Raw genomic sequence first — 24918 nt, forward strand, 5'->3', positions numbered from 1 at the left:
AAGATTACTGTTCATTAGGGATGAGAAATGTTAATTTGAAGTCTGCTCCTGAGCAAAAGTGTCTCTAGGAGACACCTGCAGAGCCCTTCAAATATTATTCCATAACATGTGCAAGTTTTGTTCTGCATTAAGATGTGAATATATCTTGGGTATTATTTACCGAATGAAGTTTTACATCATTATATGTCATTTGAACTCACATTTATTTAAAAGAGGACCAGTAAATTTCCTGCACAAAAGGATACTCCTCCATATTTCAAGCTTTCATGAATTTAACTTTAGTTACAAAGTAGAAAATATAGTTCCAATTTGAAATAAATGGACTATTGTTAGTTTAAAAAAATTCCATTTATCCTTTCATGTTGTTCCTCTTTATCTTGGCTGATTTCTTTTTTTAAGTTCTGTACATCCTCTTCATAATCCTACTGGAATTCCACTGCTACTGCATTTACAGCCATAGCACACTTGCAGAATTCCAAAAGGTCTATTTTCTTCCATTTAATGTAGCAAAAAGAAATCTTGCCTGAATGTAAAACATATCTGTTTTGATTATGCAAACTGTTGTGTGTAATTTTGCATCTTCTTTTTATATCATGTCCATTGAATCCATTTTAAAGGGAAATCATTTTTTAGACTAAAATGTTATCCTAAAAGCAGCTCTACTTTTGCTGACATGATTGTGATTAGGAAATGTAGACCACTGCATATGAATACATTCAAAAAGAATTTTTCTGATCTAAACTCTACAAGAGAACAAAATAGACCACAAATAAATAATCAGGCATCTTTTATAAGTTTAAAAATAAGTCATGTATTGCACACTTTAAAAAAAAGTAAACCAGTTTGATCTGAAAAAAAAAAACATATCTAATTTACAGCAGAAAGAATCCAGCAACATTGTTTTTTAATTGGGTAGTAGAAGTGTTAAGGTGACAGGACTGAGAACAGGTAAATCATCTAGGAATAGAAATGCTCTAAGACAGAAAGCCAGCTGGTGTAGTGCTTCCTTTGTGTCAGTGATCCATGCTGCATTCTGTAATAGGAACTGTTCAGACAGTCTGTTGCACAGCTGTTCTTCCTTAGAAACAAACAGCCAGGTCTGTTAGTGGTATCACTCTGCAGGTACTATAATGACAGTAGGGTTTTCTAGTTTGGATTTTGGTTTTTCATTTTATTTTCTTGAAAGTGGTATTCATCTTACTGAGGAGCATCTTCACAAGCACATAAATTAAAGTTGCTTTATATTGCCATCCATGCTGGATTAAGTCCTTATAACGTGTCTGTAGAAAGAAATTGTTGGGCCTGTCTATTTTTTAATGTATTTTTTAATGTTGTTATGATTTGGGTATATAGGAGACATAGGAGGATTATTTTTGTGATAAATATTATCTAATATTAGAAATAATTTTTAAAGCACCTGAACTTTGATTACTTTGCTGAAGAGTTTCATTTTCAAAGCACAAATTTAGTTCTACTCCATCCCTGGCTGTTGCAGTGCTGTAAGGAGATTGAAAAACATTATAACGTGTCTTTTAGGATTTTTCTAACTTACCAAGCATATTCAGAGAAGAAGGTGCCACTGGAATAACTCTGTTGTCTGACTCTTCCTATGCATAAAACTGATCTGGGTTATAGTCTGCCAGTTATTAAGGCAGGTTTAGTCCAGCAGTCCAAATATTTTTAAGAAAATTGGCAATTCTCTACACTCTAAACACTGTGAAGTTATTTTCCTCCAAAGCATAGAATCAAATCATAAAGAATCATAAATATTTTTAAAGTCACAAATTAACTGTGTCACACCACTAATTAGCTGATTTTTTTAAAAACAAACACAAAATTAATTATGCTCGCTAGTAAGAGGTGTTTTTTTCCCCCCCATGTAGTCCTTATGGAAGGAATCTGGAGAAACAAATTGTGATGATATTGAATAATGGTATTCTGGGACTGGGTTCACACTGAAGTAGTCATAGCTCTATGTAAAATAAAGTTTAAAGTCATACTGAGATTTTTAGTCTATGCTGGGGATGAAATAAGAATATGTTGAGTGGAAATGCAAGGTGACAGGTGATACTGGGTTTAAAATGCTCTGGAGGAAGAAATGACAGAGATGTTATTAGGACTGGAAGAAGTTATAGACTAGTAGACATTCAGAATGCTATTACCAGCAGTGACTAGCAGGGTATACCAAAAACCAGGCAAAGCTGCTGTTTGCTGTAAATGCTCTTTTCTTGGCTTCAACACCACTAATGCAGGTAGAATATCTTTGCTGCCATCCTTTTGCCTCACCGCTTCTAGACAAAGTGATCGTGTGGCCTCAGCGCCAGACTTGTGCCAGAAGCACCACTAAGTGGAGGCCACAGTACCTTTTGTCTACCAGTCAGTAAGGTATGAAACAGAGCCACCATGATCTAATCCAGCTAAATTGGAGGTGTTAGAACAAATGAGAAGAGTTGTTAGTAAAAGCTGACACAGGCTTGCCTGTCCTTACTCCTTCTACACTAAGGATAACTTGTTAAATATTCCTTTTTGAGCACTAGAATGTATACCACAGAACAGATGGGTGTTTGGATCCAAATTTTCAGGCTCAGTACTATGCAGGCAGGAAACAATTTCCTAGGAGAAATACCAAATGAAACAAATTTGCAATTTAACTGCAAAACTTTCAGTGTTCACCTTCAGGTGCATGTTCCTGGTTTTACTAAGCTACACTATGTGTACCTCCAAAGTAACTCAAGACCTAGACCTGGGAATTCCAGAGAATTCATGACCAAAAAATTCAAAATGAGGGATTTAGCAGGACTGTCAGTTATTACAGCAAATTTCTCTGCAAACATTTTAATTAAAACTAGATTGCTGTTTGTGAAAAAGTTGGAGGTTTTGAAGAATTAATTCCATGATCAAAATAGACAGCTGTTAGGTACGCCAACATAAAAAGAAGCCTCTTATTCTATTGCATTTATTATGATAAAATTTTTGGCAGAAACAGGACAACAAGGATACAATATCTCACATGGTGACAGTGCTAAATTATCATTAGCCAGATAGGAGAAATCATTACTGTTACTTTTGGAAATGAGAAATTAGGGATTTAATCCAAAACCCACTCAAGCCTGAAAGATGCTATTGCAATAAGCACGTAGAAGGGAACTTAAGGTACAAAGTACCAGAGGGACTCTGGCGCTTTTGCAGATTCAATCAAAAAAAGCTTTAATATTAGGGAAGTTTTGAAGGGTCATGGATGAAGGGAAGATGAGTGGGTTGCTTATTTCTTTTTGTTTTCAGAAGTGTTATTTTAAGAAAAAAGTGTTGCTAGATGAATAGAATTAGTTATTTTTCTTTCCCAATTTGCCTACAGAAGTACCACTGTTTTAAACTACCAAGCTGACCACCAAGCAAGTCAAAGGAGATAAGTAAAAATGTGAACCTTGATGGGATGTTAGTATATAAGGAGAAAGTGTATCTCAGGAGGCTTCTGACAGCTTAGAATATTTCAGTTTAGCCACAGTTTATGCCAGTGAATTTAGTAAAAATTGAGAGGTGATTGTATGAGGCATTATCTTTCTTCCATCCCTGGTACAAACCATGAAATTCTGTAAAAAGTACCATGCCATGTTCCCTGTAGGTTTGCTAATTTAGTCTGCTATGGAATACTCTCTAAACACAGTTTCTATGGCTTTTGCATCTTTTAAATAAATAATAACAATCCCATATATGATAGGCAAAAACTGTATTGTTTTCTTCTCTGTTTTTTACCCTTTCATACATGTTTTGTACAATAATTAAGACCTTACCTAGGCTGACATGGGGACAATATGAACTGTTTTCTGTTGGCCACAAGGACTTAGTAGTGAATAACAAAATATGTTTAGAACTAAAACTTCTGTGTTTATTAAATTAGCTTCACGGTTGACTGGAGATAGATAAACACTGTTCCTTTTCTCTTTCAATAGTCTGGAAATTTTCTTATGTTTATCCAGAATAAAATGATTCTGAGGGTAATTTTGATAGCTGCTGTCATTTCTCATTTGTTGTGTATTTGATTTATCATATGTAATGCAAAATAGAAAGTAAAAAATCTATTAAAATATAATCACCTAATAGGTGATTTAATTAGTGCATGTATGTAGAAAATGTAATCTGTGGTAATTATCTATAATTATGTTTTCCTTGCAATTTAAAATAACTTGCCTTTTTCAGTGGGGAACAATTTTTTTTCACTTTTCACCACCTTCCATAACATTGATTGCATTTTTGGCAAGAAAAAACTCGTCACTTGAACTAGATCAAATATCAAGGAGTTAGTAACTGGTTATAGTTATTCAGAGACAGAAACACTTTATATGGAGGTCAAAAGGCTATCAAATAAAACAACAAACAATGTAGACTGTTAAGGGAAATCTTCCCAACACTGAGATTATTGCATCATTCACAAGAAAGGTGACAGGGTCTTTTGCATGTAATTTTTAATATGACTCTGGTGCTCCTGTTCATGTATATGCTCTCTGACAGAGACAACAGTGGAAACGGAATGAAGACATGGGAGAAGAATTAACCTTGACTGGTATTCAGGAGCCTTATGAGGCACTTGGGAGAATTTGCAAAGCTAGTAGTGCACAAAAGTAGGTAGATCTATGAGTAGAATATACAGAGGGGAAGTAGAGCTAGGTTGAAGCCTTGCATTTATCTGAGTATAATAATGCACTAGCACAGATAGTAAAGAATTATTAAAATTCTGATAGAAGTCTGTGAGAAAGAATCAAAATATGAAGAGGCCTGCCCAGGAATAGCCATAAAAAGCCTGCATAAATATTTAGAAATATATACCCCAAATCCTGCATTCACAGATATGTGGACTGTAGAACATGCTCTTGAATTCTTAAAGTAATGGAAATGTAATAAATTCAGTATTAGGACAAAAAAGCTGGAATATCAACATTTCAGTAGGTTTCACTTTGAAATTTTGTGTTGAATGGATTATTTATGCATACCCAGCCTTAGATAATCAGAAATATTCCACCTGAATTTTCTCTTGTTTTAAAAAGATTTTTTTTCCATATAATGTCACAATTCTCTCCTGCAGCCAGAGTCCTGTATTTGAGCATATACTTATAGTGGATCACTAAGATTTTGAGGCAGTTATCCATTCTGAAAGACATGAACATAAAATAGTTTCCATAAGACAGTGTGTTAGTAGTAAAATTAAACTAATGCAAAACCCGATTTGAACAAATAGTTACAACGAGTTAAATAATTTCAAAACAAAATAATTTAATTGTGTGTTTCCTGATCAGAGACAAATATCTTGGGTTTGATTCTGGTTTTGAAAATTGCATGATTTTCGCTTTAAAAACTTGGTTAGGGTGAAAATTTATTTTCTCTCTGTCTGACTGGATTTAACAGACATTCTGCTTCAATGACCATGTGCTTGACTTATGCTTGATGTTTGATATGAAGAGAGAAGTTGTTGATAGAGTTCTGGTTGCATAGCATACAGTTAAAGGTGTAGAGGTAAAGATAATAATGCAAATACCATAGATGCAGGTTGTTTTAATTTTGGATGTGCTAGAGATATTATCAAGATAATACAATTTATATTAAAGGCAGGACATTTCTGTTAAATGTTGAATAAAAAATAGGTATAGCAATAATGAATCACATATAGTTATTTTTAAAAGTAGTGCAGATTAAAATAAGTAGGGATGGTATTAACTGTCTCAGAGATTCAGTTAAACAAGGTGTTCATAGGTACAGCGAGAAACTGGGCCTGTTAACCTCTGCATGGTTTCATTTATCTCTGTCATCCGAGGATCAGTAGTTAATGAGACAGGTATGTTGAGATCAGATACTTTGCAAAGCATTTCAACAACAAGCACCCCTAACACCAGTTCTTCACTCTAGTCTCTTCATTGACATAATTTTTAGATGGCGTCACTCAAGCCAAGGCTTCCTTATTTTCCAACATTTTTTCCAGCATAAAAGTGAGATTGAGGCTCCTACATTTTTTTTTCTGAAGAATTTGCAAATTTTTTTTAAGAAGAGACCTAAGGGGGAGGAGGGGAAGGGACAAAGTGTTCTAGAATATACCTTTGTGATAACTAATTCTTCGGTAACAGGCAGAGATGACTAATACTATACATGAGTAAATGCAGCTTGAAATGTAGCTCAGTTGTTTATATTGATTGGGATGTCACTTTTCCAATATTAAGTAGCAGAATATTTTATCTGATGCTAATTTATTATTAGTTAATATTTTATGCAGACAGCAGATCTTATCTGTATGATTGCCAAAAAAGTGTTATATTCTAACAGTTGGCACTTAAGGAAAATAGGAACCTGCTTTTGGAAGATATAGGAAAGAATAAAAAAAAATTTGGAATAAAGAAAGATTGTAAAAGCTGCAGAGGAATGTTTCAATTTGACATTCATAGCTCTGGATAGGTGATTGAGAGCCATGTTAAATAACACTGCTCCTGAAAGAGTGTCTTCCACCGTTGTAGAAAAGACTGGTGCTTCACACTAGAAGCATTTCATATGCTATTTTAAATTATTAATTCCTATATTTCACATTAATCAGCCATGACATCCTGGGATATCCAGAATGTCAATTCAGTCAGGGCAGCGTGACTGGATGCCAGGCACCCACCAAAGTAGCTCTATCACTCCCCTTCTCTGCTGGACAGGGGAGAGAAAATATAACAAAAGTCCATGAGTTGAGATAAGGACCAGGAGAGATCATTCACCAAATATCGTGATGTGCAAACCACATTCAAATTGGAGATATTAACTGAATTTTATTACTAATAAAATCAGAGCTGGATAATGAGAAATAAAAAAAATTCTAAAAAACACCTTTTTCCTCCTTTTTCCTCCTCCCTTTTTCCCAAGCTCTACCTCTTCCCACCCAGAGTTGCAGGGAGACAGGGAAAGGGCTTATGGTCAGTTCATCACAGGTTATTTCTGCCACTGCTCAGGGAGAAGAGTCTTTCCTCTGTTCCATTGTGGTGTCCCTCCTATGGGAGTCAGTCCTTTACAAAACTTCTCCAATATGGGTCCATCCTACAGGCAACAGTTATCCATGAACTGCTGCAACGTGGATCACTCTTCCATGGGGTGCAGTCCTTCAGGCACAGGCTGCTCCAGCATGGGTCCCCTACAGGGTCATAAGTCCTACCAGGAAACCTACTCCAGTGTGGGCTCCTCCCTCCTTGGGTCAACAGGTCCCTGCCAGGAACCCTTTCCAACACAAGTTTCCCACAGGTTCACAGCCATCTTTCAGGCATTCACATGCTCAGTGTTGGTCCCCTCCTCAGGCTGCAGGTGGATCTCTGCATCCCAGTGAATCTCTGCATCCCAGTGGTCCTCCATGTTCTCCAGGGGCACAGCTGCTCCATCATGGTTTGCACCACGGGCTGCAAGGGAATCTCAGCTCCAACATCTGGAGCACCTCCTCCCCCTCCTTCACCGACCTTGTGTTTGCATAGTTGTTCCTCTCACATGTTCTCTCTCCACTCTTCTCTGGGTGCAATTGCATCTGCACAATAATGTTTTGGGATTTTTTATTTTTTAAATATGTTATCCCAGAGGCATTACCACCATTTCTGATTGGCTCAGCCTTGGCCAGTGGCGAATCCATCCTGGAGCTGGCTGGCATTGGCTGCACCAAACAGGAAGCCACTCCTGTAGCCCACCACTAACCATACCTGGCCACACAAACTCAACACAGTAAGGTTTAAAAATAGTATTTTCATTTCTAGCCTGAATTTACTCAGGTCTAGTTTACATCTGCTCTTTTGTGAACATAGCTTAAATAGTTTATCCTTTCTCCTGATACCTGGCTGAAGAATTTATGTATAAGAATTGTCCTCATTTTAACTTTCAACTTTCAAAACCAGCAAGGTCTTTCAGCACCCTTTCGACAAAATCATCTCACCAATCACCTGTTCACCCTGCTAACCTCTCCTTGCTCCTTTTCAGTTTGAATTTACCTTTTCTGAATGTTGGTATCCAGACTTATAAAGGTGTTTCACATGACACTTTGGATATGTGTATATATTTATTTATTTATACTAATTGCGTTGCCCAAGTTAGTGGAAATGAGATCAGACTCATGTTTTGCATGGGGGAACAGAGATTATGAAACTCAAAAGTAAAAACAAAGTCATTTCTTGCCTTCATTTATTCCATGCATTAGGTATGAGAAACAGAAGTACATCAAAGAAAACTTCTTCATTTACAGTGTTATCCCTGTTCACTGAATTTCTCTCTAGCTACTTGGAGGCTTTTTTTTTTTTACTTTTAGGCTATGAATAACCATAACTACAGCTATTTTCTATTTCATATTTTCGTTTCCAAAATATCAGTTCAGTTTTCTGTAAATTTTCAATATTGTGCAGCTCGTGTAATTACATATAACAATAAATCATGCACCTTTATCATACCACTTATTCCTACTCATAACTGTCAAGAAAAAACTATGCCATCATATTTCAGTTTCAGTAAAAAAAAATCTTATTTTATTGTGGCTTTCACTCATTTCCAGATGTCCTCCCTTTCTTGAAAGAGACAAGTCTGGGCGATGTCAGATTAAGATGAAATATCATCATCGCAACATATTAATTTTTCTTCAAAGATCTTAAAATAGCTTTCTTATGCCTTTGCTGGAACATTTTTCATCTTGCTTCAAGGGGAAAAACATGGATAGGAAAATCAACATCATAACTTCAAATTGAGTGGTATATCCTCGAAACGTGGGCTGCAAATTTAACTGCAGTGGCACAAACACTGTGCAGAAATAAACAAATACATCCTGTTATACTAGAGAAACATGTCCTTTTTGGAGACTGCACCCTTTATACATAAGTAACAAGATGAATGTAAATAAGTAATATTTTCTAAGCATATTTATGAGATATATGCAAATAAGATAAGGCAAACATCTTTTGTGCACATTTGAATGTTGTAGGCTTGTTTTCTGAATCAGATTTATAATTTTTAAATTCTTATAGATATATCAGCACAAATTTTGCTTGGAAAAAGTTCTCATAAAAAACCACTCAGCTCAAAATCACTGAAGTTATTTTCACTAGTCTGGGATCTGACAGTATCTGCTTGTCTTAGTTCATATGACAGAACAGTTAGACTAATAAAAAATAACACATATGATATGAAGTGTTACAAGGTAACTGTAGAGACATTTTCAAACAATTTAAAATGCAAAGAGAATATCAGTGCTATGTTGTACAGGAAGCTTTTAGGGTATATGAATGTACCCGTAATTATATTTTGTTCTCGTAAAGTACTTTATGAAAACAAACAAACAAACAAACAAAAAGCTTCAAGGTAAGATTATGATACAAAATAAGAGAAAAAGAATGAAATAAAAAGTGTTTTTATTTTCTGGTACTTTAATTATCAGTCAAGATAACAGTGAGTTACTAAAACACTACCAAGGAAACAATCAAGTACCAGAAAGCAAAGAGGAAAAACTCATGTAAAGTCACACTGCAGTGAAACACCAAGTTCAGTCACATAGGCTCTTTGTTTCAATCCTGAAGAATGGAAATAGCTAATTTGAATTTTTATTTATGATTTTTCTGCCTTATGCAGAACATATAACAGTTAGAGTTTCTTCATCCATTTCAGCAATTCTATGTTCTTAAGAATCATTCATTTTTTTGTCATAATAACCAACTTCAGATTTAATCTAAATACAGTTTGGATTATTCTAATTATTTTTGCTAGTGAGGAGATTTTTTTAAAAGAAAAGCAATTTAACTGGAGACAGCTTACTTTTCTTCCATTTTGATCATGAGCATACTGTAACTTCACACTGCGATATGTTTCTCATGATGTTCAAGACTTAAGTGTGCTTACCAATTTCTTCCTGCAGACCGGAGAGTTCGTGTTCTTGTGGCAAGTTCTGTCCCTCATGGCATCACTGGGGCTAGATCTTAACTTGGCCTGTGCAGTTGAAAAGGAGGGCTGAGAAATTAATGTAGCCCAACCCCCCAGTTTAAACATTTGCCATTTTCCTGTGAGTAGAATAACTTAATTCACAATTTGTTGTGGTTAAGCGAAAATACAAGGATTTACTCATGACAGCCAAAGCAGACGACATGGTTGCAAATGTTTATAGCAGATAGAGATGCTGAAATGGAAGAAAGAAAGCATATTTTGTCTGCTTACACTAGGGATACATGAGGTGCACTGCTCTCTTTCACTTATCCAGCTGATTTTATGTTCTTCTTGAAAATACGGCATTCGGGGACATGGGGAGAGACACTTCCCTGTGAGAAATCTGCTGTCTGAGATTTCCATCAGAGAACACTTTCAGGAGCACTCTCAAAGAGCCACCTTCAGAGGTATATTCAGGTTCTCAGGCTCAATTCCTATGAGACATGATATTTAACTGCTCACGACCACTAAAAGTGGCAGAAAGAGGAAGAAAAGTATAAGATGAAAGGAAAATAAATTTTTTCTTTTGGCAGCAGTAATCTCTTCTGGTGAGTTAACTGCTTTTGAGATGGTAATCTTACCCCTTAGCATCCTGAGATAGCCACGTTGGGTAAAAGTAGATTTGCTCATACAGTTCATCTGCTTTTTGAAGTACTACCATGATTCCAAAAATTTGAAATTTTTTAATAAAGTACCACAACTATAAAAAGTGAATAATTCATTAAAATGTCATATGTAATAATAAAAACAATCATGACAAGAAAATTAGCAAATTGTGGGATTTTAAACAGCAAATTGCAGGGGATTCTATGTGTCCTGAAAATTTACATTAAACTCAGCCATGCAACACATGTATCAAATATTTTACTCCTTGATGGTCTAAAATTATAGCATGCAGGCAGAAGCATTCATTCACCTCAAGAGTTTGCTAGATTCAATCCAGATGTTGCATTATGGAGACAAGAATGGATGTAATGCTGAAATTATTGAACAGGGATGCCCCCCATATGTATGTAAACCACTGGAATCTGTTATATGAAGTCCAGGTCCATTCTTCTGTGCAAGAGTGATGAATCTTCCTTTCTACCATTGAGTTTACCTTTTTGCCATGATTGTCCAGTGCCTCTTGCCTTTCCCATCCTACTATAAATAATGTCCTCCAGCCTATCCATAGGTCTGGCCAGGAGATACACATTCCATTCATAGCTTTCTGTTAGGGGGTTGGTTAAAAACCCAGCCAGGATGCACACCTGTTGGAGATACCCAAAAGACAAATACATTCCTCCTTACAAAGATAAGCAGATGTGGACTTTTGTAGACAGTTTGAGAATATACATTTAAGCCTTATATGATATTATGTTATATTTCATATTTTATTGTATTATCCTTTCATGTATTATCTCTTATTTCTCATGTATGCAAACCTCGTTTTCCTATTAGTCAATATTTGGTGCATTGCAGCCATTAACCATGTATGGTTATGTTTTCCCTTTATGGTTATAATTTACATGCTCTGCCTTAACTCCGCCTTTTGTTCTAGCACCTTCCTTACCCTACCTTATGTGAGGCAGAAGCCATTTTATATAAGGGCTTCTCTTTGCTTGGTTTAGACTTGTTCAGTTGTGTTCTTTTGCATTTCCCCGTAATAAAGCCGTCTTGCCATTCTCACCTATGAAGTTGCGGACCTGCTTTTTCCTAGCACATACTGCACACACTCTCTTTTTTACAACAGTGCACATTGCTGTTAAATAGCTGGCATACTAGAGAAGAAGATCTGCAGGCTGCACAAAGTGCTTGAGCTGTAAGTTATGCAGGTCTGTTCTCCAACTCAATTTCGTTTATTTCTCTGTGTGTCAGTAGTAGGATATGGAACTGTGATCTCTTTTCTTATTGTTGATGTTAATGTATTTCAAAGGCAGAGGGCTTTTAAAAATCTTTATTTCATTGATATGTTATCACTTATTTTTAATATGAATTTTTATATATGGTAGTTAGTCATCTCAGAGTAAACAACAGATGTATACACCTATATTATGGTTTAACACTGACATTACTATTAAACAATAACATGAAAACATGTCAGAAACTTTAATGATTAATAAATGTGACAAGAAGAAGAAGAAACACTTGAAGTTCAGTTCTGCTTTAAAAAAAATTACTGAAAAAGGCACATACTGCTTTTCAGGACATTTTAAAATGCCAAAATTCCTGGTCAGACAAATATGTATTTGCCACTATATATGAGAGCTAATTTAACACAAATTTGTTTTTTATTACTATTTCCCCCCATACCATGCCCTCCCTTGCTTCTGGAGTAAACAAGTACTGGAAAAAAAAAAGATATTCCTACAATGTTGCAGCTCCAGCTATCACAAAAGTGTGTAGCTTTAGTACTGAAAGGCTTTACAACACTTGAAACCAGATTTTCTTTGCACTCGAGAAGTTTTAAGTCTCTCTATTCTCAAACCAATGTACAGCATTATCTGTGAGGTATCAAACATGAGTTGCTACCTCTGTTAAAAGTAGTTGAGTAGTTCAGTCCATGTCAGTAAAAACACAACAAATGTGTGACTCCAATAAGGAGAAAAGAGCAGTAACTTAGGCAAAAAGTGAGAGAATGTGGTTGATACAGATGACTGCAGCACCATATAAGAAACTGGTGCAGGGCCAAAGGACATATCTGTCCATCTCAGGCTATTGGGGGAGACATGTACTGAAGCTTAACATATTAATAAAATTAATTTATTTTGAACATAGGCATATTGCATAACACTAGTCTGGACAGGAGAAAATCAAGGCCATCATCCATCAGGATGGAAATAATTTTTTATAGCTGGTTGGAGATGATGGAAAACATTTCATAAATTATTGTGTAGTAGCTTACTGTCAACAAGATAGTCATGAGCACTTATGACCTGAATTGTTTAATTGTGTGCATCAATCCACTAAGCAGCATGATTTAATACTTTCTAACATGCTGTCTTTTTGTTCTCTGTAATCTCTAACAGAAGTGCAATTTTAACTTCACTATCTGGGCAGGGGTAGCTCAGTGCAGGAGTAACTTTTTTATAATTGCACAGTATAGGGAAAACAGTGAATCAGTATTTTAAAACTGTCTCTCTATATCTGTATATACATATACACAACATTGGATTTGACAAAGATTGTATTGCAGGACTGTAGAGGCACGAAAAAATAAGTCTTGTTGATCGATGAAATGTTTTATTCACTATAAGCAAGGAAAAAAATTGTTTACTTTTTACTTTGCAACTAACAAACCACAACAGAGTGGTCTTAAGAAGGAGATAGCAGGAAACCTTAGCTATGGAAAGATGAAAAACACCTTATCAGCAGTGTAAGGTGTTACTAACTTTTTTCCTGTCATCTACTCCATATTTGTATTCTTTCTGAGTGGTACAGTGCAGCATAAAAGTGTGTTGCAGGCAATTCTTTCAGAGCATGAGAAACATAAGTTCAGAGGGTAACTCACTCGTCTGCACACACCCTTAATGCCTCTCAAGTTGTCCAAGTGAGGGATGCTTACAGATAAGACAAAAGCAAGTCCTATCACATCTGCAGCTGACTGCAGAAAACTTGCAGCCTGGAGCATGGACTAGCATCCATTTAGAGAAAGACTGGACCACAGAGATATATACTTTCAGTAAATGAACTCCATCTATGTTTCATGTTCTAAAACACTCTGTATTTTGTGAATTTTTCATATAACTGTGTTCCTTACTAATGGTTTTCCCCCATATGTCAGATTCCACAGATTCCAGGTTCCTAAAACATAAGAAAGCTTTTAGTATCATATCTTAAATCATGTATTGATACATCAATTAAATTAAAACTATTTGATGAATGAATGAAAAAAACTATTCTTATCAAAATGCAGTGTCAAATCTTGCTTAAGTCTGACTAGAAGGAAAAATAATTCCAAATTATAAGTGTAAGAACCACAACATTTTCACTAGTTTGTTGTTGTTGTTCTCATTTTTGGGATGTACCTTTATCTACTTCCAACTTCTGTGGAAAATACATTCACAGAATAAATTATCATCCTTTTGTTCTGAAGGTGAACATTTGTGTACAAACTCTAAAGCACTTCAGCATTGCATCTTTAGTCCTGTGACCACTTATCATACCCTTGCTTCGGGTAATGTTTATGATGGAACAAAGAAATGTCATTCTATCTCAAACACTGAATACAATAGTACCACTTATGAATGGGTATGTTAGTACTTCCAGTGAGTAACTAACCACTGTCAGCAAAGTTATCCAACTCTGCACAACTCTTATCCCTTATCTGGAGAGGTAAGAAATAATTTAGAAAATGTCAAATCAAGGTTTTGTCCTCAGACCAGTGTTGTTTAACTTATTAATCAATGACTTGGATGGAGGAGCAGATGCCTCCTCAGCAAAATCACTGACAACACAAAGCTGGGAGGAGTGGCCGATACCCCAGAGGGTTGTGCAGCCCTTCAGAAGGGACCTCAACAGGTTGGAGAGATGGGCAGAGAAGATGGGCACCAGTACAGGCTGGGGGCTGAACTACTAGAAAGCAGCTCTGCAGAGAAGGACCTGGGGGTCCTGGTGGACAACAAGCTGTCCATGAGACAGCACTGTGCCCATGTGGCCAAGAAAGCAAAGTCAGGAGTCAGGAGTCAGGCTCTTCTTGGTGGTACAAATCAATAAAAGACAATGGGCAGAAACTGATGCATAGGAATTTCCATCTGAACATGAGGAAGAATTTACTGTGCAGGTGACCAAGCACTGGAACAGGTTGCCCAGAGAGGTTGTAGAGTCTCCCACATTGGAGATATTCAAGAACTATCTGGACACAATCCTGGATCAACCTGCTTGATAAGAGATGTTGGACCACATGAAACACTATAGTCCCTTCCAACCTTACCCATTCTCTGATTCTGTGATTTTGTGAAATCAAATGAACATTGCCAAAAGAAGGATGATTTCACGAAGTCATCTTTGTTCAGTTGTACTCTGTTGTTATAAAATTTTCCATTAATTATTGAAAAGCTTTCATTCACTCTTCACCTGAGTACTCGATAACTAACTGGCAAAGAGCAAGTCTTGAACTTATTGAATTTGAGCTGCAAGTGACTTAAGCACTTAGGAGAATTGTACTATATAAGTTTAGGTTGATTTAAATTTGCAAAAGGAGTTTTTAAGATGATAGAGAACCTGTCAACCTTTGTATGCTGAGTGTGAACAAAGACTACTAAAGGCCATAGAAAGTTAGAATCTCTCCTGGCTAGATATTTTTGAATAAACATGGACAGCAAATTTCATGCTGAGGCTGCAAAATTGTTTTACTATACTCTAGGCAGTTCATACAATTTCTATATTTCTCAAATTGTCTATTTTCCTACAACACTATATGTATAAATCTACATAGCTAATTTACATATATCTATGCAGGTAATTCAAAGAAATTTATGTATGTTTTTCTGCATGACTGTGTATATATATTAGAAAAGCTAATTACAATCTAAAATTTATTTGAAAGCAGGGAAACTACAGAGTTAAAGGAAGTTAAAGTAATAAGTGATGGCAGTAATGAAAATTAGATACTTTATAAACTTTTTTCCAAAACAAGTTGGTAAGGATACGATGACAGTGGTAAAGATTATTATCCCATTTAAGAAAGTTTTTCCGGAAATAACACTGCTGTGGTTGTCAGGCCTGCTTGGTGAGGTACAGATTAAGGATAGGATGGGTATCAGTTCACCTAATTTTGGCAGACTAGGAGATGAATCCATATTCCAATCTAAGTTATGGCTGCCCTCTATGATGAACATCTTCAGAAGGCAGCTCACACCTCCTTTCTGAGATAGCTGCAGGAGCTACCCTTGACCACAGGACAAGCTTAGAAGCTGTATGCAAAGAAGATGCCTAATTTTCATATATAAAATTACATGAAATAAACATCATCTTATGAAATATATTTTCCAAAATAACATAAGAATTGTCTTAACTAGTAGCTTATTAGTAGCCATATTTAAAACAGTAGGATGACCTAGGTGTTTTAAGTACATAGGTGTCCAAATATTTTGCTTGACCTTGGTTTAAATGTGCGTGTTGTAAGCATCTTTCTCTCTCAGCTGCTGAAGTTTACCAACCCCAGACTGCTTTCAGTAGCTGGCATCCACTTAGTTTTCCTGGCTGAGCTGCTGTTGAGATTGTTTTCTAGGCTATTAAAATTAAAATGAGCCAGCATAAACCATTGAAATAATAGATCTGCTTTGCTAACTCAACTCACTTTGAAATAAATTAGAGAGTGATCACACAAGTAATTTAACCAGATCTGGCAAGGCAGTATTCTCTGGCAAGAGGATGGCAACAAACGGTTGGGGGTTGGCTGGCGTTGGTAATCTCTTCAGCTGGTCCTGTGGGATTAGTAATGCAGAAACAATTACACAAAGCTTCGAACTGTATCTTCTTTCGAGGGTCATCATTTGTTTTCATCCAAGTAGTCTTCAGTCACCTCATTTACCACTAGAAATAATGCTATGGTTTCCTATTTCCCATGTAAATATAGGCAAAAGAAAGAACTTCATACTCTAAGTAAATAAACCTCTCAGGATATGTGACACATTTAGACCCATTTGTATCAAGAGTATGCTACTCTAAATTGTAAGGAAACAAACTTGCAGTTTACAGATCAAATTTTTTCTGAAGTTTTTCACAGAAATAGAATGCCTTAGAAAATCAAAATATCTGTTCTAATGAGGTATTATAGAAGAACCCCTGGAGCTGATATAGGCTCAGAAGAAGAAAAGAAAAAAAAAAAAAAGCTTTACCAGTGTTTTTTTGTTGTAGTCATCTTGGAAGCTGATGAGAGGGGGAAAAACGAGTATATTTCTTTTTAATTCCTGAGATATAACATGTTTAAATACTTAAGCTTATTCATCAAATGGTGTGCTAATAAGTCTATTGCTGGAAAACTTATTCAAAAAGAAAAAATCTCTACAGTTTCTATGTTGGTAATCTAGCTGTTTGACATTACTCTTATTCTTTAAAGGAATCTAATTCTTAGACACAAGAAGGATATTCCGCTGTTCAGCTCTCTTCTGCCCTTACAAGTGTCATGCTACCTTGCTGCTTTATGAGTTACAGGAATGTGATCTTTGTGTGACCTAGTCATCTATAAAAAAAACCTTGTGGCTCAAACAAATTTTCTTCAAAAAATTTTTGCTCAGGTTTGAAAGTTCATAAAATCTCATTTATCAGTGAAGTTTTGCATGTGTCATTCCTTACACTTTAGATAATTTGCAATGTTTTATATAACCGTAGCATTGGATTTTTAAATAGTATTTCAATATGCAGTCAAGTTATACTTTTTAATGAATAAGTATATATGCCATTGTAAAAAATGTGTTAATCACTCATTCCTTAGACATTTTTCCAAAATGATTGAAATTTTCAGACTTTACAGATAAGTTATTTCACAGATCTCTAAAAGGAATTCTACTTGACACAGCCATGATACTACTTTAAGAGGTTAAATCACTTCCACTTTCAAGGTCATTACTTGTTTCTATCATAGACTCAAAAATATTCTCACAATTCTATCTAATTGCACAGAAAAGGTGAGCCATGAGTTTACTCAAACTAATATTAATTACTTGTTGCTAAATGTTTTTAATTTATGTCTTGTGGAGAGAATTCATATAATTTTTTACTATTCTTCTATGATATAAATTTTGCACTATTTCTAATTAATATGAGCAACCAGAATGCCGCTCTTTTCTCACTGTGGTGACTAGTCTTTGCTAGTAATTGAATGGTAGCCTTAAACAAGGTGAGGTCATGAAGCTTATTTATCTGACACAACGAATTCTATGTAAGAGGGAAAAAGGATGGTTTTTTGCCCTCAGGGTATTAGTCATGGTCCATAGGTTCGTGGGAAAAATGTAGGAAGTCTCAAAAGTTTGTTCCTATTATTTCAAATTTTCTTAGACTTCATTTGAATCCCAAAGTGAATTTTCTATTATTCCTTTGAAGGGTGCATAGGAGGGTACCAACAGTCTTTGAGGAACAACACCTGCAGTTGCATTCAAAGGCATGACTTTTCCAAGTAGTTTCTGATCTGCCTGGTATTGTCCCAGGAAGGATAAAGGCCTAGGTTTTTTACCTGACTGGCAGAACATTCCATCACCAATAGAACTCTAAACATTGTTTTAGAAGTAATGAGTCCTGCTGGTTTCATCCTGCAAGACCTCGAAATCCCACAGGGCAATGTGGTTAGAAATAAAACAGAAGGCTGAGGCTTTTAATGAGTTTCCTATCCACAGATGCCATCAAGCTTTTATACTATTCATTTTATTTCTACAGCTTCAACAAAGGAACCCAGAGTTGTGGGCAACACTCTGACAAGCACAGTTCACAAACTTGGCAGAAATCTAGACTTCAGACAATAAAAGATCATTGAAAGAAGCAAAAGAAAAAGCAAAATAATAAAAAAAAAACTTAAATATGGGATACTTTACTTACAAAAAGTGAACATAGTGCAATTCAGACAAGTTAAACTGCTTGGAGCATAGAATGAGGATATGACTTCGGGTTTCCATGATGTTACAGAGGTTATGATGACAGAAAAATTAACTGAATAGGGTCAGTGAGAGCTCAGTGTGCATTTTGGAGATGTCCTTCGAGCAACACTAAACTGACAGTTCTCAAGAATGTTAATGAAAAAGCAGTATCTTTCTTATGAGAAGATGAGGGTGAGAGCATCTGTACCTATATGCAAGAATATAGAATATGCATGTTTGGGAGACACTACATTTTATATCACTTTTTACTCCTTTTACCTGTTTCACCTCTTTCACTTCTTTCTGGGCCTTCCTTAAAGGAATTTACGTGGCATAAAGAAATACATGGCCCATGGACCTCCAGTCCAGACTGAACAGTGTTTTGCTGTTTGCCCTTGATGCATCCCCAGTAAAATGTGGAAAATTTTGTGACTCTAAGATAAACAAACTCCACAGGTTGACAAACTTGCCTTTCATCTTATCCTCTCAGCCTGTCAGATACAAATGAAATATTTTTTTTCTCAGTAGTTTCTTCCTGCAGAACAAGTCTGTGTTGAATGCTCTTGTGAGGGTAGTCCAAATCAGTTTAAATGCCAGAAATTACTTTCATTGTAACATGGAAAGGGTTATTTTTCTAAGATTTCCAGTACAATTTTTCAATCTTTGGAGCTTTCACCAAAAGATATAGATCCACTATAAAACCAATTTCCCTCAAGAACAGTTTTGCTTTTTGAGTTGTGCACATCACTGGTTTTTAGACGATAAAACTATTGAAGACAAATAAAATTAAACATTTCTGAAACCAGTAACAGCATGGACTCATTCAGTGTGTGCCATGCACAGTTGTTATGCTCTAAATTTCAAGATCTGTCTTTGTTTTAGTTTTCACTGGTACAAGAAAAGATACAATCTGCAAAAAACCTTTACAACTTGTAGAGAGCTATCAGGACAGTTTTCAAGTAGCCAGAATCTTTTTCTCTTCAGCATTAAGTTCTGTAAATGGTATTTACTTCATATCTAGGTTTATATGTCTGTAATTTCATCTGTGGACTGTAAATACTGAGTCAGGCTCAACCTATTGACTCAGTCATGGCCAAGTAGGTTGAAATGAAGAGATGAATTTGAATGCCTCAAATTTCTGTGTACATTCACTGTAAGAATTTTCTAGGGCTCTCAGAAGCACTTACACGATCAGAATTTCCAGCTCCACATTTTGGCACTTCTCAAGCCTGAACATTCCTCATTCCATCCTCCATTAGTATCTTAAACTAATTATCTGTACAATATTTAAGTTTTACTATTTAATATCGAAGGGAGACTGTCATTCCATCCTCATTTTCTCTGTGAAATTTCTCTCTTTTTTTTTAAATATAAAGAAATTATGTGTTATTTGTGATGCTGTGATAAAGACAGCATTTAGCAATTGGAGAATTGGCTTTTAAAGAATATATATTGCACATATATGCTATATAATCATAAATGCATACATAGACATACATACATTCTCACATACATGATTACTATTACCAGACCTCATTTGTACAGAGCAAAATAATACAGCATTGTAGTGTTTAAACTTTTTAAATGAAAACTTCTGTCTGATATGCATCTAACATGTAATGCTGCCTGTAATGACCAACCAGATATGTTCTGATAATTCCCAATATTCTTTATGTATTACAGCTTTTGAAATAAAATAAAATTACTTAATAATCAACTGGCATATTAAGTATATAGTTTGCAGCTAGACATTCATACCATTTTCACTAAACACTTACTCCCATATTTCCCTCTGCAAGGCTCAATTCAACACCTTTTGAAATTAATTGGCACTTTTAGAATGAAATTTTCGCATTTCTCAAATCTGAACATCTCTCCTCTGTTAGTATTTTACTAACAATGAGAAAACCATGCTTATTGATTGTAGCATCTAGTTTTGTACCAAAGTCTAAAATTGCATTCCAGACCTGTAACTAAATCTGCAGCATCATATGTGTCTACTCAGCGCTCCAGTTCCTTCAGGTAGGCTCTGGTCTGGTATGGGAACCTTGAGAACAATATTTGGTTTTGACAGTCTGGTATTTGGGGCATAGACCAACTTTCTAAATATATCTCTAGTGCCTACTATAACTTGATAAAATCCTGAAAAAACGACTTAATATTTAGTAATGGGAATAAAGGAAAATAAGTAATAATGGTAAATGAATGTTCTGCCTTAAGCTTTTATGGCTGTTTGTGGTAAAGCCACTAAAATTCTTTCTTTGTCTTTTAGTGCAGTTCACATTGGGGAAAAAAAAAAAGAAATAATTAAAATATTAAAGAAGTTAGAATGAATGTTTTTTAAAAATACGTTGTAAAATATGGGATTTTTTCAAGTTGAGTGCAAGTTTAAGTGCTAACTAGTATTTCGAACACTTACCATGAGATATCAAACAGCATGTGCTTTCTATTTATATTGGTTACCAATCTCAGTATTCAGAGGAAGAGTGTATAAAGTTAACAAGCAATTATTTGGCAAATTAGTACTCAACAACCCTGAGTAAATAGGAAGTTTGAAACCTATCTGTTATACAGCTACTTTAATTTGCATAGCACACTGGTGTGTTTGCTTTGCAAATACTTTGCAATGAATCATCATTTGTACTATACAGTCCAAAGAAAAGCAATCAAAATTCACAGCAAGACAATGAAATTAATTATAACTGTTGAATTCTGTGGTGGTAATTCCTCCTCATGCAGGAAGATTAATTGCATTGCACTTTCCTTGCACTCCACTAAATGATCTGATGAATGTATAATCATTTACAGATTTTTCAAATGCTGAAAATTGATTACCTTTGATTAGCTCTGATCTGCACAAAGAGCTCTGACAGAGTATCAGTGAAACATTACAACATTACAGACAAAGTAACAAATGATTTAATTACCAGTGTGCTTATTAATGTTAGATTCCCTGCAGTGATCCTGGCAAATCAGGGACCTGTAATAGACCTGTGGGTTTCGCTGAATTCCATTAGGGTTTAAATAATATTTCTCACTATTTCTCAAATCCTTCTTTTCATAGCTTCTTAATAACTCTAATTAATTCTAATTTGCACAAAAATCCATTGCATCTCCATAAACTTTTAATTAGATGTAAAGTAAGATAAGTCACTGCTGTCAGAGACTAGGGAAAATGCAAACCGTGGCTTTATATGTTTCCAAATAAGTTTTTCATTAACAAAAGATATGTCTCTGTAAAGCTATTTAATGAAAGTTTAGAACTAATTTTGAATTAGGCATGTGTTTCAGCTATGCACTTTTAGTTGCAAACATAATAATAGTTGCTTATAGATGAAGCAAGTGAAAAAACAGGATGGTAAAATGTTTAGCTGACAAAATGGTAAACATAAATTTAATACTTTTTTATGTATTGCCAATATATACATTCACTCATTTTGTTAATTCTGGTAGATAAAACACTCTGATTAAGCAGCTACACTGTACACTGAAAGACTATTTGAAAATGAAATAGCAAAGGAACACTAGCCCAGTTACAGACCATGCTGAATGTTGCTGGCACAAACAAATCAAGCTTTTCCATGCTTATACTAGTGAACACTTAGATCAATTCAGATTGGCAGCTTCTTTGGTTTTCCCTGGTTTTATGTCATTATATATGACATTAAATTATTATGAAGCAATGACAATGAAAACCCAGATGATCAGAGAAGTCAAACAGCTAAAATTAAGCTCTGTTTCTGTAAGTGTGTCTTAGAGAAAAAAATAAATGTAGGTAATTAAAAGCTTATTTGGCACTGAAGTACTAATACATAAACAACTTATAATAGTATTTTTGTATTTCAGTTGTGTAGGAAAGGAGGGACTGTAATACCGCAGGTGTTACTTTGTTATTCGTAATGCACAAGATGGAAAACTTAAAAATAGGGAATATTCAGCCCCCAGTGTGGATGATTACATTTATTACATTCACTGCTGTCAGCAGCTGAAAAGCTATCCATCACACTGAAACAGCGATGAGAGTCAGAAGTCTCTTTTTGTGGAGAAATATTGAAGTCAGATTGTTGATGTCAAAAGTCAAACTCTAGTTCAGCTATCTGTTTTATGAATCTGACTGAGACACATTGTGCCTGTGTTCAAACTGATATCTAGCAGAGCTCATTTTACCAAATGTGTGATTTAGAAGTCAGAAAAACATTCATACCAGCAAAATATTAAGAGGAAACTGATAGGGCACTCTACTGCATTTATATTGAAATATCACATCATTCAATAATAATGCAACATTTATTTTTTCACTGATACTTAAAAACTTGCTGTGTATGATGCAATTATGTTATTGTACTTGCATAAAGTAACAACAAAAATATTTTATATTCACAAAGCATTTTAAATATGACCACGACAGTAACATAGACCTTTCTGTTGACGTGGGAATAATTTTTTTTCAATTTATTTTGGATACACATACACACATACACACACGGGTGTGTTTATATATGAGGAATTATACATTCAACTAGTTTCAAAAGGCAAGTAGAAGACTTACATGGAGGTATACCGACATAAAGATGAAGGAGTACAATAGCTGAGTGAGAAAATACAGTGTAGACACGACGAGAAAAAAAAAAAGAATTTTTAAGCCCTTAAAGACTGATTACACATACACCATTGGAATTATCTGTCTTTACCGACCACAGCTACCATTCACTGTACTTCAGTAGCATAAGTGAGATTCTTAGAAAAGCAGTACTGAATAAAAATATCTAAATGTATTTTCAACTCTGTCTAATTCCTCAGGTCTGACTTCTAAAAAAGTGAAATAAATCAACTGCTTCTTTTCATTTCATTAGAATTTTTAAAACAGAATTTTACAAATAACTGGGAGGAAAACAGGGTCCAGATGATAAATTGTATTCCATTAAAAAGCACTAAAAATAAAACAAGAAATGTACTCACAGCTTGGAGAGTACTATTTAATATGAGTATCTTCAGTAGTTTACATCAAACATTTTAAAAGCGTTTCTTAAGGAAGGTGCTTTCTAGCTGAGAGAAAAACGTATGCGCTACACGTTATTGAACTTGCTACCGTCACTGCAGATTTTGTTCTGTTTAACAAAAACAAGCACAGTTTGTGAATTCAAGTCAGGGAGTTCCTTTTATTTTTGCTAATTTCACCATCCTTTCTCTTTTTAAGCACAGCCCTCAGGGTACATGATGTAATGGTCACCATTATAGCACAGAACAGGAAAAAAGGGTATCATGAAATGCAGAATTGAATGGTATTCTTAGAAAAGAAAAATGTATGCCAGATTTTTTCCAAGGGAGCTCTACTCAAAAACAAACAAATATGCAGATACTGTAGAAAGCTTCTTGAATCATCATTAGTGGTTAGAAAAAAAAAAATTGGCAGGAAGAAAGTGGACGATTTTAAAAAAAAAAGCAAGCCAAAATGGAAGGACTAATTCAATGATACCAGATGTAACACATGACTGTGGGGATTGAAGGGTCATGAGTTTGAGTCAAAACTCAACTTCGAGTTAATTGGCTGGCAGTGGGGCTGCACAAATTGCAGAGATAGAGTACTTGTTTCCTAGTGCAGTAGGTCAGCCTTCTTATGCATTTGCACTCTTTACATGGCATGCAAGAACTAACACTTTTATTTGTTAGAAAAGAGTCTTCTTGCTTGTCATCTTTTTAAGGAGAAGAAAAAGAACTGGCTGAGCATAAAACAGAATGACACATTTAAAAAGATTCAAAAGCTGCTCTGTCTTGAACTACATGTATTTCCTTGTTCAATTTTTTTGTCTCTACAAACAATCAAGAAAACAAATGGTACATGGTAGTTTCAGGGAATATTTTAACCCAGTGTTATGAATTCATTGATACAAAAACCATATATAAAATATGTAATCTTAACATATTTTCCCTTTGAAAAGACCAATATAGTTCTTTCCACCTTATCCAAGTTGAAATGTTATTATGTTTAAAAGAGGAAAATAATTGCAGTTACTGACTTTGCTGAGGGGAAAAAAAAAATGTTCCTTAAAACATTTAAATGGGCAAGTGGGAAGAAATTTTTTTTTTAAAAAAAAAGCTTCTAGCTGTGTGCGTGGAAACTGGCTATGTGCCCGAGACGTACAGCAAAAAACAACATATGGAACTCACCAGTTCCTAAAATCCCTTTCCACAAAATTCATGCCACTCCTCACCACAATAAAATGACTCACAGAGGGGTGTGTTTTATGCCTCCCAGGCAGAGCTCCATAGTCCACAATTAGTCTATCTATTGAAAGGCCAAAATACCTTATTGTTTTACTTGCTGTATAATTATCTGTTATGATGAACTGTGATTCTAAGGACTATTGTCCTGAGGCTTGGATCTGTGTGTGGAGCAGTTCCCTGGATGAGA

The 24918-nt window shown here is 35.2% G+C and overlaps 2 long non-coding RNA genes across 2 annotated transcripts in view; both read right to left on the reverse strand.

The window, feature by feature from the left end:
• Positions 1-24918, reverse strand: part of LOC135415967 (uncharacterized) — a 69494-nt gene that overhangs the window by 4176 nt on the left and 40400 nt on the right. The gene's annotated exons all lie outside the window — the stretch shown is intronic.
• On the reverse strand, positions 787-23688 carry LOC135415966 (uncharacterized). Its single transcript, XR_010431371.1, has 2 exons — positions 23466-23688; positions 787-11204 (listed from the first exon to the last, which is right to left on the reverse strand). It is a non-coding gene; the product is annotated as an uncharacterized LOC135415966 (long non-coding RNA).

The sequence above is a fragment of the Pseudopipra pipra genome, chromosome 6 (genome assembly GCF_036250125.1).
Source record: "Pseudopipra pipra isolate bDixPip1 chromosome 6, bDixPip1.hap1, whole genome shotgun sequence".
NCBI classification, from domain to species: domain Eukaryota; kingdom Metazoa; phylum Chordata; class Aves; order Passeriformes; family Pipridae; genus Pseudopipra; species Pseudopipra pipra.